Here is a 15,009-nt window from a genome sequence, read left to right on the forward strand (position 1 = left end):
CACGACTGCCAGCTGTCTAGTGTGGCCTGCTCCAACAAGATTACCGCCAAATGCCATTTGATGAAGATGGCATGAGGCTGGGGCACAATGAACGAAAATAAGGCAGGTTAGTCAGGTGGAAATTTTAACCAGTTAAACTGTTTCCAGCAGGTTTATGGACCATTTTACAGTTGGTTTCAGTTGGAACCAACTGGGAATTATTTGGACGAACCTATAACTTACTCCGTATGCTTTCCGAAATGTGGTGCCATCTGGTCAACGACCACTTTAACAGCCAAAGTCATCAACAAGCTGCTACGATAAAATGGCAGAAAATAGAAAAAGGTTGCTTCGATATTTTCGGCTGACGTGGTTGGTATTGTGTACGCAGCCGGCGTAGGTGCAGTGTTCACCACAGCCAACTGATGCGGTCATCTAATGTTGCCACGTGTGTGTTCTACTCAAAACCGCAATGGATTCGAAAGCAAACAGAATCTGAAAGCAAAACCACAGCGTATTTCAGGCCCCTTTTCCGTAAAATAGGGAATTTTTAGGCACCGACGTTGGAAATAGGCATTTATAGGCACTGACACCCAAAATAGGCATTTATAGGCACTATATAAAGAGTATAAAACATATTGTCAACGCCTAATTCGTGCTCATATGTAAAAATGGTGCGCCTACGAAGCTTTGAAAAAAATAGGCATTTGCCTAAAATCCGGTCTCTACTCATCACATACCACTAATTTGGTTGGTTTATGGGGGTTTAACGTCCCAAAGCGACTGAGGCTATGAGAGACGCCGTAGTGAACGACTCCGGGAATTTCGACCACCTGGGATTCTTTAACGTGCACTGACATCGCACAGCACACGGGCCTCTAGAATTTAGCGGGAACAGAAAACTGGGCAAGTCGGAACGGATTCATCTTAAAGCAGCACACAGGACGTAGGGAAGAAACGAGAGACGACACGAGCGCTATCTAACTACTGAATTTTATTTCCAGAAGGGTTAGATATATAAGTACCAAACACAACGATAAAACACAAAGAAACATCGCGATAGCCCCCACAAAACCCGTACGCGCATGTAGCGGAATGCAAGAACGCCTCATCCCAACAAAGCCATTCAGCATCTTAGCACATGACAAGCACCCGCTATCACCCTGTCGCCACACATTCCCCGAGAGCGCGAATCTCTTTTTGCACGAGATTAATGGAAGGCGAGGCGACACATGTTTCAGACTCTTGGCTTATCAGAAACGCCTCAACTAACTCCCTGCAGGTCCGATCTGGGTGACAGAACAAGATATTAGTCCTGTCCAAATGGGGGAAACAATCTTTACATTTGCGGCAGTGCAAAGCCAGGTTCGATGACACTGCCCCGTTCACTGACCTGCGGTGCTCAAACAGCCGCTCATTAATACAGCGGCCTGTCTGGCCGATGTACGTCTTGCCGCAGGAGAGCGGTATCGAATAAACGACTCCAGTGTTACAAACGACCAGTGGTTTATTCTGGGAAACTGTACATTGATTCCTTGCTTGGTCGTTCCGGCACTCGAGCTTCCTCCTTACCGCACCGCAGACTCTGCTCAGCTTATTTTTCGTTGTAAAAACCACTTTCACCCCAAATCTCGACCCTACTTTCTTCAACCGGTGAGATATTCCGGGTACGTACGGAATCGCCACTGTTCTTGTAAGCGTGCCGTCTTTTTCTTTTGCTAGACTAACGCCCCTAGTCAGTATCCTCACGGATATTTGAGCCAGAGCCATATCCGGATAACCAGCGTCCCTCAGCCTCTGAACCTGCCCCTGGAAGCTACTCTGAACCCTATGGGAGCACGATTTCCGCAATGAAGCCGTGAGACATGCCGTCGCTATTCCCGCCTTGACCAACCTAGAGTGCTCTGAATTGAAACTGAGGAGCGCCTTAGCTGTTCTTGAGTTATATTCCCAACACGTTCCTGTGTCACGGCAATTGACTTTAAGGTCAAGGAACTGAATCGAACCAGAGTCCGGTAATTCGAACTTGAAACCCAGACCCTGGCTCCTCTCTTTGAAAATCTTAATGACATCGGTAACATTCTTGGGGGACCCTTGGTTCAGAAACACTAAAAAATCATTAACATAGCGCAATACTTTCACAGCTACGTCCTCAAGGTCTTCATCCAGCCTCATGTCCATCCTGCTGAGGAAAATGTCACTCAACACTGGAACGACCCGAGAACCAATACACACACCATACCGTTCGATGAAAACTTTCTCACCCCATCCAAAGAAGGTCGAACGCAAGTAAAAGAATAGAAGTTCAAGGAAACTTTCCACTGAAATGCCACAATTGGCAATTAAGTTCCTTTCGTCGTTATCCTTGACAATGCAGTCCTTGACGTTCTCCAACAGCTGAGCATGGGGTAGGGAGTAAAACAAATCCTCCACGTCCATGCTAAAGGTATAAAGCCTCTGGTCCTCCCTCCGCGATAGGAAATCAACTACCTCAGTAGAGTTCTTCACCAAAAAAGGGTCGGACAGCTTGAGGGAGCCTAAATGACGCTGCAAAAAGCCTGAAACAGCATGCTTCCAGGTGTCACGCTCCGATGCTACTGCCCGAAAAGGGGCATCGGGTTTGTGGGTCTTGACCGTGAAAAACATGTCCAGCCTTTTCTTTTCTTTTGTTGACAGTAGCATACAGTGCATCCAGGTTCATTCCTTGTAGCATACTCAAGGCCTGCTTCTTGATGGCAGCAGGCCTCAAAGCCATTTGCATGAAATTCTTTTTCACAGCTTCCTCTGCCTTCCTGGTGAACACATCTTCTGGTGCGAGAACGAAGAATCCCTCTTTGTCAGAAAGGAGAGACCTCAGGCGTTCAGCTGCCAAGTAGTTGATCAGTCCCTTCATAGGTCTTGACGCCTTCTTGCCCTTGTATTTGCCGACAATTTCTGAGCACTCACTGACACACCTCTGTCTATCGCCTTCGGGAACGCCGTGGGAAACTGTCCGCGCAAGCGCCATCCTCTCGAGAGATCTTAAGGCTGGCTAAAAGCAGAACTTGGGACCAAGCTCCAGAGTACGTCGGTGACGATCTTCAATTGTCCCATTGCCAAGAACACAAACCTTTCCTCTCGTTGCTGAAGCTTTTCTCCTTGCGGAAATCGTGCTCTCATAGGGTTCAGAGCAATGCGCTGTTCTTAAGAAAAAAGTTATTAAAATCATTTGCCAAAGAGGATGTCAAGTGACCAAAACTATGCTCTATTGCGTCCTTGACCGGTCTACACTGACGCCCACGTAGTTCGTTCACGATAGCCCAAGTTTTGGCCACGTCATGGTGGCAATTGCGAAACTGGCTAGCATAGTTACGCCTTTTAGAGGACCGAAGAAGAGCGGTTACTTTGTTCTTAGCAGCCCGAAATTCATTTTGTAAGTTTGCATTTTTTGGTGAAGCGCGACATTTTGACCACAGCGCTTCTTTGCATCTAATGGCTGCGAGAATGTCAGCTGTAAGCCAGAAGCATTTATTATTTCGTTTTTTGACAATTATACTTTTTTGCAGGATTCTATTAAATTTTTAAGAACCAAACAAAGTTATCGTAGGCGGTATCTTTGTTATTTCGTGATATAAATGAGTTCCAGTCGAAGGATGACACCTTACTGTCAAATAGTTTTCGATCTAGTATAGTCATAACACACCTGCTATCATTAGGTTTCTGTGCAGAATCGACCTTAGCAAAGTGGCATAGTGTAAAGTAATGATCCGCTAATTTCTTTCTAATGACAGCTGCCATAACATAAGACAAGTCCGACGCGCGTACATTAACGTGGTCTATGCAAGTTTTACACAAACTGTTATTTACGATCTCTTCTCTAGTCGGATCTGAAAGTAGTGTTTCTATACCATGATCAGCAAGGGCATTTAAGTAGTTTTGCGCAGATGCTCTCTCAGGCTTTAACAGATCAATATTCAAGTCACCCATTATGCATAGGTTACCTTGGCTAAACGTTTGCTTACAAACGTCATGCAATGCTGTGATAAAATTAGCCACGTTTCCAGACGGTGGTCGGTATATGATAAGGAGATGACTCGAAATGTTGCTGTACGAAATTTCAAATCCCATTGCCTCTGCAGCGTTGATGGAGATGTTGGTATCGGAAACCGATAATGAATCCTTGAAGAAAACAGCAATTCCTCCACCCTTACCCATTTGGCGGGTAAGGAAATGCTCCGTAGAACATGAAGCTTGAACATGCAGGTAATATGGTCAGCAATATTTACCTCTGTGAAATCAAATACGTCTACTACTTGGTAAAGGTCTTGTGCGATTACCAGAAATTGATTCCAATGTCTTCGAATACTTCTAATGTTAATGTGAAGAATTGTAAGATAACTCAATGAAACTTGGTGGAACGATTGGAAACAGACGTCAAAACTTGAAAAAGAAGCCATAGCAGTAATCAGAATCAGAATCATGTTTATTCAACATAATATCGATGTTGGGTGCGTCGACAAAAAGCCAGCGAAAGGCTTGACGAGGCCGACGCACCCCACAGAGGCATTGCAGTGGTACACAAACTTCGGAGCACTTCCGAAGAACAAACGAGCATACAAACAAACAAAATAAATAACAGATTTGGCATTAGCTATGCACCAATTCGGACTCCTTGTTTAATTGATGCGGGAGGGTGTAGCTCAGCATTTGATAGCCGTAATTGGTTCTCATCCTAGGCACATACCATTTGGGTGTCGCTCGTGTAGAGTACTTTGGTTCTTTACATTGTAAACCTGACAGCTTTGCCATAGGGCAATTATTTTTATTAACACTGGATTTATAACGCCTTAGAAGTAAAGTTTCATACAGCTGTGGTAGGCGGGTGATTCGAAGTTCATGGAAAATCTGTTCAGTGTGTCCTAGCCGAGGAGCATTCATAACATTTCGTACAGCTTTCTTTTGAAGGAGATACAAACGGTTAATATTTGTATAAGACGTGGTACCCCACACTAAAAAGCAATAATTTAAAACAGAAGAAAACAGCGCGCTATACAACATCTCCTTAATACTCTTCGGCATGAAATACCTCAATCGACACAAAATACCGACAACCTTTGACAGCTTGTTCATCACCATGTCGACATGATCGTTCCAGCTCAAATTCTCATTAAAAATAACACCTAAACTTTTAACCGCTGGGACCATTTCGATAAGTGACTTACCAATCCTTAAACTGAGTGGTTGCACATTAGTCAGCTTGTTACGAGGCCTGAAAAGCACAGCTTTCGTTTTTGCAGTGTTTATGTTTAATTAATTATTTTGAGACCATTCTTGGAGTGACTGTAAACATTTTGTGGCTTGTTTTTCGAGATCTGGCAACTGTGCAGCTCTAAAGAATAAAGTTGTGTCGTCAGCGTAAATGACAAATGTTGGAAGATTACTAATACAAACGATGTCGTTAACATAAATAAGAAATAGTAATGGCCCCAAAATACTACCTTGCGGAACTCCTGAAACTATGCGCTTAATATCAGAGAAATCATTGTCTATTTTTACTTGTTGGGATCGAGAACTTAAGTAAGACTGAATTATGTCAAGAAACTGTCCGCGGAAACCGTAGTGCTCGAGCTTAGTCAACATTATTTTGTGGTTTATGCGGTCAAACGCTTTTGAAAAATTGATGAATATACCAAGAGTAAGAAGTTTCTGCTCGAAGGACTCTAAAATTAGCTCTTTTTGGGTTAGCAGCGCGGTTTCCGTCGAACAGTTCTTCCTAAAACCATGCTGACTGGGCGTTATTATGTTATATTTGTCACAAAAACTAGATATCTGTTTGAACAAAATCTTTTCAAAGCACTTCGAAAAAACAGGTAGAATAGATATCGGACGATAATTTGACAAACTGTTCTTGTCTCCACCTTTGTGAATAACTGTGACTTTGGCAAACTGCATTCTATTAGGGAACACTGCGTGTTCGATACAGCTGTTGAAAATAAATTCTAACACTGGGCTAATTACATCAGCGACGTATTTTACTGGTGAAATTTTGAGGTCATCAATATCAGACGACTTGCTGTTTCGTAAAGCTAGGAGACAGTTTTTGATTTCATTAGCATCAGTTGGAGACAAAAAAGCACTGGAAACAACGCGCGAGTCAAGACACTTAATATTCGAAAAATTGTAACTCGTATCTGCCTGAGACACAAAATAATTATTGAAATCGTCTGCTAGTCGTTTCCCACTCAGTGGTTCATTGTTGACTAATATTTCAAGCGCACTAGTAGCAGTTTTACCTCTGTTTAAGATTCTGTTAACATTTTTCCACACAAGATCGCTCCTCTTTAATAAGTCGTGGTTGAACAGATTTTCCATGTACTCTTTTTTTGCCTGGCGAAGGAAAGATGTAACTGCGTTCCGGTATGTTTTAAATTGTTTAAGGTCCTCTAGTGACCTGGTTGCGATAAAACGGTTGTAAAGGTCCGTTTTTGCTTTTATCATTTTGAGGCATTCGGCGGTTATCTATGGTTTGCGGGCTTTGCGAGGTTTCTTGGAAGTCACGAGAGGAAAGCTTTGTTCATATATTGATTTAAATATGGTAATAAAGGCATTGTAAGCATCTTCTGGGTCCTTTTCGTTTTGCACAGCACTCCAGTCAAAATTTGATATAGCTGCCCTAAAGTGATTCAGTGTGTTATCATTAATGCGCCGGTGTGAAATGCTTAGGAATACACCATTTTTAGGGGAGGGGGCTCTTTCAACAATCAGGTATATTGGTAGATGGTCACTTATGTGGCCATTAATTGCTCCAGAAGTCAGATGATTTGGTGGGGAGTTAGTAAAAAAGACATCAATTGCTGTCGCTGCTTGTAATCGTGTAGGGACATTTATAACGTTAATAAATCCATTGCATTACAATATCGACTCAACTTCTAATTTATTAGCTGAAGGTGAAAGAAAATCTATGTTTATGTCACCCCCTAAAACAAGGATTAGGTCGTTCTCTGTAGTCCATTGTAGGTATTCATCAAGGAAGCTGGCAAAATTCGAAAAGTTACTTTTGGGTAGTCGGTAAAACACAGAAAAGACATTTCTACCACTTTGTAAGGAGAGTATTTCATAGTCATCATGAGTTAGAGTAAACTCGGCAAGAAGGCTGCAATTAAATTTCTTTTCTATCGCTATCATCACGCCCCCACCTCGTTTATCAATACGATTTTGAACGTACGTGTTATAGTTTGGCAACTGTAAGGCTTCACCGCTGTTTTGGTACCAAGTTTCAGTAACCATTATTATGTTAAAATGGAAGTTAAGTGCAGAAAGAAAACATTCGAACTCGTCACCTTTGTTGCGCAGGGACTGCGCGTTCACGTGAAAAAAGGACATGCTGCTCTTTTTCCGAGCAGGCGCAGTGTTTAGAGCAGATGGCAGGAAGAACTCAGACTTTGTTTGGCTTAAAAGGGGAGGAGGCAGGTCATTATGGGTGCGAAGGGGTGCACTTCCTAGCAAGGGCCTAACCCCTAGAGCATTGCATGACTATCGCTGGCATGCCATCAGATTTCCGCACCAGCACTTTCCCATTTGTGTGCCAGACATATTTGAAGTCGTGTTGCTTCGCCCATTCCTTCGTTTTCATCAGCAGTTCGCGTTTCTTTTTGGTCAGGTTCTCAAGCACGTGGACATTGCCGTCATTATTTGCTATCTTTTTCCTGTTTGCCCACCACAGGTCCCGGGTTTTTTGTCTTGTGAACCGGCAAATGATACCAGGAATCTTATCTGGTTTCGAGGGCAGTCGATGTATGGCATCCACGTCATCAGAGGACAGTTGCGGCAGCTGAACCTCAGCAGCGATGGCATTAATTTTTTCCAGTAAGTCTTCTTTCTCGGAAAACGGTATTCCATGAAACTGTAGGTTTGCTCGCCTATTCCGCCACTCTGATTCGTCAAGCTGAGTTACCAGGGATTCAGTGCATTCACTTCCTTATAGTTTTCCAACTCTCTTTCTGATTTCTGTTATTTCTTGCTCATTTTTTTGTATACGTTCGACTAAACCAGTCAACTGATCAGACATAAATTGCACGGCTGTTTCCATATCATCAACAGTACGTTTCAGCGGCATCAACACTTCCAGTTTTTTGTCAATGGCTTGCAGCATATGCCACATATCCTGTAAGTTTGGTTCTACTGCTGATTTCTCAGGCGGGTTGGATTTTGATCCTCTGCATTTAGGACATCTCCAAGTTTTCCGATAGTCTTTTTTGGATTTTAGTGTCGCTTCAGACACGCCAGCAGATTTGCCCACATGGAACACAGTGTGGCATACACACCATTTGGATCTTCTACTACGGACTCGCACTCGAGACATTCTTTGTCGTCACCATTCATTGTAATACACTTGGCAGCAGCAGCGGTCAGACAACTGATTAAGAGGTATGCGAAGAAAAATATCACCAACCTGCGATAGTACAGGGGAAAAAAAATGTGTCACAGGGATGTCGCCGTGACCACCGCTGCCGCCAATGTGTCGCCCGAAGATGCCGCGGCGCCGCTTTTTATCCCAGGCCTGTCGATGGTAACGCCGCCAAACGGATCACAGATTTCTGGTCGTGATGAACAAGTTGGGGCGTGACGAAGGGCACATGCACCGGCTCTTTTTCGTCGCAGATGGTGTTGTAGCTTGCGTCGGCGCAACTCGGCGTGGCATGGGCACACACACCGGCTCTTTTCTTTCGTAGTATTGCAACTGGCTTCGGCGGAAATCTGCGATAGTACAGGGGAAAAAAAAATTTGTCACAGGGATGTCGCCGTGACCACCGCTGCCGCCAATGTGTCGCCTACGTGAAGTTCCCTACGTCATTTTGTCAATGTCTGAAAGAGACGCGATTTTGATAACGGAAGCCCCCACTTCTTTTCTGGCGAAAACTTTGCCATTCTTGACCCAGACAAATTTGAAAGATTTTTCCTTTCCTCGGATTCGAGCTTTCCAGAACAGCTCACTGTTCATACGGGTCAAGTTTTCATTGAAGAAAACTGAGGAGAGCTTGTGGGACTCATTTAGCGTCCTAAAATTGCTTTTTACCTGCACCCATTTCTCCCGTAAGCTCGGGGACGGAAACCTGACCAATACGACCGGAATCTTCCCTTGCCTCGATGATAGACGGTGCAAGGAGGCTATCTCAGATTGGTTGAAGTCACACACTTCAAGTGTTTCAGCCATCTGCGCAACTTCAGCCCGCAGGTCTTCCTGTGGCTGAACTGGCAGTCCGCTTATCTATAGATTGGACAGACGGCTGTACTGTTCACTTTCATTGAGTTCCCACTGAATTCGGTCAATTATCGAAGCCTGTTCGTCAATAGTCCCTTCTAGAAATGCAACCTTTTGCTCAAGCGTCTTTGTTGCCTGCACGGCATCGTTGCATGTCGCAAGGAGCGTGTCGTATTTGGATGCCAAGAATTCTACTGATGTTTAAACCTCAGTAACTGTCGTTTTCAGGCCTTGAATTGTCATGACAAGCTTCTCGAGCTGCGACGGCAGAGCCAGGAGGCTATCTATGCTTATCTTCAGTTCAGAAACAACCCTCAATTTTTCTTCCAACGCAGCCACTTTTTTAAAAACGTCCGATGGTTCTTCAGTTGGCTTATCTTTGGAATTCACGGGAGGTGACTGCCCGCGACACACGCGACATCGCCATTTTTCACGTTTTCCTGGTCCCATGGTTGAAAATGTATTCTCGGAAAGACCGGAGCAGTCACCGAGATCGTGCCCAATGCTACATTCGCAGCAAACAGTTCGTTTTCCATCTGTAGGTAGAGCCTCATTACAAACCCCACAACGTGCCATTGTGAACAGTCGAGAATAATATTAGCAGGTGTAGCAAAGCACACGGTATGACAAGGTACAAACTGCACAGATTGCAGTCGGCGGCATAACGAGACAAAAAGGCTAGTGATGAGTTTTCAGCAATGCTCACCTGTCATACACAAAGTTATGCAAAAAAACAGCGTGAACAAACGGGGACGAGACGAAGAATACACAGGAACAAGCGCGGACTCTCAACTAAAGTTTAATCACAGGAAACACGCTTATAAAAGGAAACAGAAAACAAACAAAATACCAAAATCAGAACGCATGTGTTATCAAATCAAATCAGATCAAATGAGTTTATTTAAACATCCTACGATGTTTTTTTTAACTGCAGCGATGCACATGGTCTTAAAAATGTGGTCTTCTCATGGTCTTAAAAATGTGATCTTCTCATGGTCTTAAAAATGTGGCCCATAGGTATAAAGTTGATGTGGTTTTTTCGGCCCCGAATAAGCTCAGTAAAATTTGTTCAGCAGTAGAAAATAAGTCCCGCAACCCCAAGAAATCTGTAGTGTCCTGTGGTGTTAAGCACGCTAAAAGTTTTGTGCCGTGCTCCAAAGGGGTAGTTTATAAAATCCCCCTATCCTGTGGTCAGACATACATTGGGCAAACGGGACGTTGTATCAACACACGACTCGGAGAACATCTCAATTCAGTAGAATCTAATCGCTCCACTAATCTAGTTGATCATTGTCGAGAGTGTCAATCATGTTTTCCGTCCTTACATTGTACTGACATTTTGTACAAACACCCCGACCAGTTGACCAGGGAAATTATCGAGGCGTACAACATGGCAAAGAAAGCAAGATTGTGTGTCAGCAAACCATCCCTGCTCCTGCGTGACTGTGAGGTTGCATATCTGGACATCACATAGTAACACATGCGTTTTGATTTTGGTATTTTGTTTGTTTTCTGTTTCCTTTTATAAGCGTGTTTCCTGTGATTAAACTTTAGTTGAGAGTCAGCGCTTGTTCCTGTGTATTCTTCGTCTCGTCCCCGTTTGTTCGCGCTGTTTTTTGCATAATGTATCACCAACTCGCCCGCTCATCTATCCTGTTGAATTTCGTACACAAAGATTGCAGTCAGTTCGCGACAAAAGGTTGCCGCCGACTGCGAAGGTGAACCACGGTTTTATAGCTGTCTAGCGGCAGCAGTACTTGGTTATTTCTACCCATTTGAAATTAATTTTTCTCCACTGTTCCTAAATCTCAGTACTTGGAATAAATCAGCCCCGTTGCTTTAAACTGTCGGTCAAAGCTTTTTACAGAGGAGTATCAAGCGTGCAGCCGTTTCCTCCTCCTCTCCACAAGCACTGCATAGCGTGCCTCTTGGTACTTGACTTAGCTGGCTTCTAGAATTATAGCAGATATTTTCTACGCCACTGCTTTACCTTCATTTCTCTGAAGTGCCCAAATTTTATCTTGCTGCCATGGAGGAAGAAAAAGAAACTCAGGAGGGAGCGTCTGGCAACACGCTTGAAGCCTACTCATCAAGTTGCTCGCTGCGCCCATGTGGACCAGCGTAGCCAACTGACTGTAGATCAACCTCCTTGCTGCAGACACTCCGCGCCATGGGCCACGAAGACATGTGCACTAAAACATGCCAACACCAAAATATTAGGGACTGACTTGCAGAGCAAAAAACGGTGGAGGGAGCGGCTTCATGAGCGCTTGGCTTGCGAAGGCTGGCCACATGGTGTTGTGCTCCTTGCATAGTTTTTTTGTCCCCTCGTGAGTTTTTGTCCTCCGTGCTTGCTTCTAGCTTCTCTGCTCTCGAATGATGGCCATCCCAAGTCACATTGTACCCCATGATTTGGTGTATTGCCATAAGTATACCTATCCCACACTGCTTGATTTCACTGCTTGATTGATTTCAGGTTCAGCCTCGGTGCAATTAGGGCTCGCGCGCAACAACACACATTTTCATCGTATCAGAATTATTTTTGTCTACATCAAAAACCACCGCAACAGATACAGAACGTGACAGCACACACGAGAAGAATGCACGTGCCACTCGTCTTGGTCCCCGATTTCGCGTTCTGTATGCTCACTGTGCTTTCATTCCAAACCGCTGCTCACAGCTCGTGCCACACCACGCGGTGACAAATGTAATTCAAAATACACGATACCGTGCATCAGAAAAATGTAGCGATGACAACCGCTCACCTCAGCGGCAGCCTCCGGCTGCCGGCAGCCTTCGCAAGGTGCGCACGTTTTTTCTCCATGGCTCGTTCGGAGCCTGCGCCGTTAACGCCACAAAATACACACTGCCACAGATGTACCACGCGTTGACGCCTCCCGGGACTACGCTCCGTACTCACCTAAATCTAGAAGCTCGGCTTCTGCTGGCGCTTCGCCCTCCCTTCCACCCAACCGAGACCACCTGGCGCCGCACTTGCCGTATAGCGTTATCTTCGCTAAGAAGGCGCACGCTGAGCTCGGTGTCTACGAGAGTGGGCACGCTATAAACGTCCCACGCGCGCTCTGTAACCCACCTCACCAACACGTGCGACATTCTGCGTTTTTAGAGCGCAGCTCTTTGGCGTCCGTTCCTGGGTTTCGCGTCGTCGTCGGCGTTGTCGTCGGCGTCGGCCTCGTAACCAGCTCCGCCCCCCTTTCATCCGCAGCTGGGGTTGACTCACTGTCGGCGTCAGCGGCATCAGTCAGTCGCTGCTATCTCTTCCCTCCTCCCTTTATCGTGTTGTCCGCTTGCTGCGCGCGCTTCTGCCCCCATCGTTTGCCGCTGGGTGTACACGCCGCCCCCGTCCCCCCTCTTCCTGCGAGTCTCCGGTTGTCAAAGCGCCGGCTCGAACTTAATTCCTTTCTTCGCTCCTCCTCCAATGCAACCCCTGTGCGGTGGCAATCAGAGAGCTAGATCGGTGGCGGCGGATCTGTATATGTGCACCGCCCGAGCCGAAATTGCCGCTGCCGTTCGCCCTGTGCGGTGGCAATCAGAGAGCCAGATTGGTGGCGGCGGATCTGTATATGTGCACCGCCCGAGCCGAAATTGCCGCTGCCGTTCGCCACTGCGAAATTATCTGCCAGTACTTTCTGAGCCATGAGCGAGACGACCGATGGAAGTCCTCCGTCTGCTAAAAAAAAAAATTCTGTGATAGCGCATACATGTGTTGCTCGATTTCTTTGCCTCAATCTATCGAAAAGGTGAAACAGCTTATTTGCTGCGCTCAAATTTCGCATTAGGAAGTAACGTAATCGTCGGTAATTTTTTTTGTTTGAAGCGCGACTGACGCTCGCAAGCGAAAAGAATAACAAGCAAAATGGCGTGCGCGCGCAACATGACAAGCAGAAAAGTTACGTGATCGCAGGTATTGTAGGACACCTTTCTGTTCAGAAATTTAACAACGCATTGTTAAAAGCCTTCGCTTCAGGTAATTTTTTATGACTCAATATATTTACACTAGCTCTTTTGCACTAAACATATTGCACACAAGAAAAAAATAAACCTCCACCCAAAGCTCTCACTTTAGCACAGCTGTACCAAAACATCATGGAGAAAGTTTCTTCCATGCACAACGCTGCAATATTATCTTCGGGTGATGGCACTCGTGAAGTTTTCTGCACAGCCAGCGTTTTTCTGCACGACTTGCGCACGTTCAAACGAGCCCGTGGCACCGCTCTACCGCACACTGGACGGTAAAGTCCCATCATGCTGCGAGTAGACGCCGCGAGCAGACTACGCTCGCGGTTGGTTTTTGAGGAAAGGAAATAGCACAGTGTCTCGTACCTTGGCGGACACCCGAACCGCGCCATAAAGGAAGGGATAATAAAAGGGGAAGTGAAAGAAGAAAGAGCGAAAGAGGTGCCGTAGTGGAGGTCTCCGGAATAATTTCGACCACCTGGGGATCTTCAACGTGCACCGGCAGCGCACAGCGCAACGAGGTTCGAACCTGGGAACTCCGGCTCAGCAGCCGAGCGCCCTCACCACTGAGCCACCCCGGCGGGTTCGACGCTCTTGACGAAGCGGAATTCCGCTCTGCAGTGTGAGAGCAAGATAGATGAACGAAACACTTCAGGTGTGCACACCTATACCACAATTCTTGCACGCGTCTAGTTTAAGTGTGAGGCTACATTCAAAGCTCGATTTTTAACGCGGGAGTGTTAGCAGCATGTCGGAAAAAACTGTCCGACGCCGACGGCGATGTTGACGGTGGTGTTGGCGACCGTTTGAAACGTCGCAGCCGGAGCGGCCGCAGCAGCCGGCAACCTAGGTGGGGCCCTTGTGGCGTCACCACAGCCTGCTCACTGGCTTGTGAGCAAACTGACCACTGTGGTAGGTGGTAGTAAAATCAATTATTTGTCGTGAGAGGTTGCACGGGAAGAGAAACCACAGCCGAACTAGAGAGAGGCGGGCGCGCGCTTGCGCCGTTGCTGCTCGAGTCCGGCCGTGGAGCAACTTAGTAGCTGGGTTTCACAAGCCTTACGGGTGGCAGCACATGCCATCCCAGAGCAGTGTTGGGTTTATTTGGTTTATTTTGGTTTAAAGTCCCGAAGCAACTCAGGCTATGAGGGACGCCGTAGTGAAGGGCTCCGGAAATTCCGACCACCTGGTGTTCTTTAACGTGCACTGACATCGCACAGTACACGGGCCTCTAGAATTTCTCCTCCAAAGAAATTCCAGCCGCCACGGCCGGGATCGAACCCGCGTCTTTTCGGGTCAGCAACCGAGCGCCGTAACCACTGAGCCACCGTGGCGGGTCCCAGAGCAGTGCCGCATCGCTTAACCGTTTTATCTAGACATAAGTAAATATGTAGCGAAAAAAATTCTATCCCTCATATTTTGAAACCGAAGCTAAGTAGTTTCTGTATCTAATTTGATTATTTACTTTCATTATGATAAATAGTGTTCTAAAAGTTAAATTTTTATTGTTAATACATACATACATACATACAGGAATTTTATTGCAAGATATATATACACAGTACATAGCGTGTGCCCGCAGAAGCGCAAGCGCTTGTGGGCGGGCCACGGCAGTCACAACAGCATGCGGTGAATACAAAACGCTGAAAGTGCACACTTTACAATCCATAAAGAAAAAGAAGAAGAAGAAAGAAGAAAAAAAAAGCAATAACACAAAGTCGAAATACTACATATAGTTCAGTCAACAAATTTAGCGATTGAGAATTATGTAAAGCAAAGAAAATCTGCAGTTAATAAATGGAACACAAATT

The sequence above is a fragment of the Amblyomma mixtum genome, chromosome 10 (assembly GCF_055824585.1).
Source record: "Amblyomma mixtum isolate Tamu chromosome 10, ASM5582458v1, whole genome shotgun sequence".
NCBI lineage: Eukaryota > Metazoa > Arthropoda > Arachnida > Ixodida > Ixodidae > Amblyomma > Amblyomma mixtum.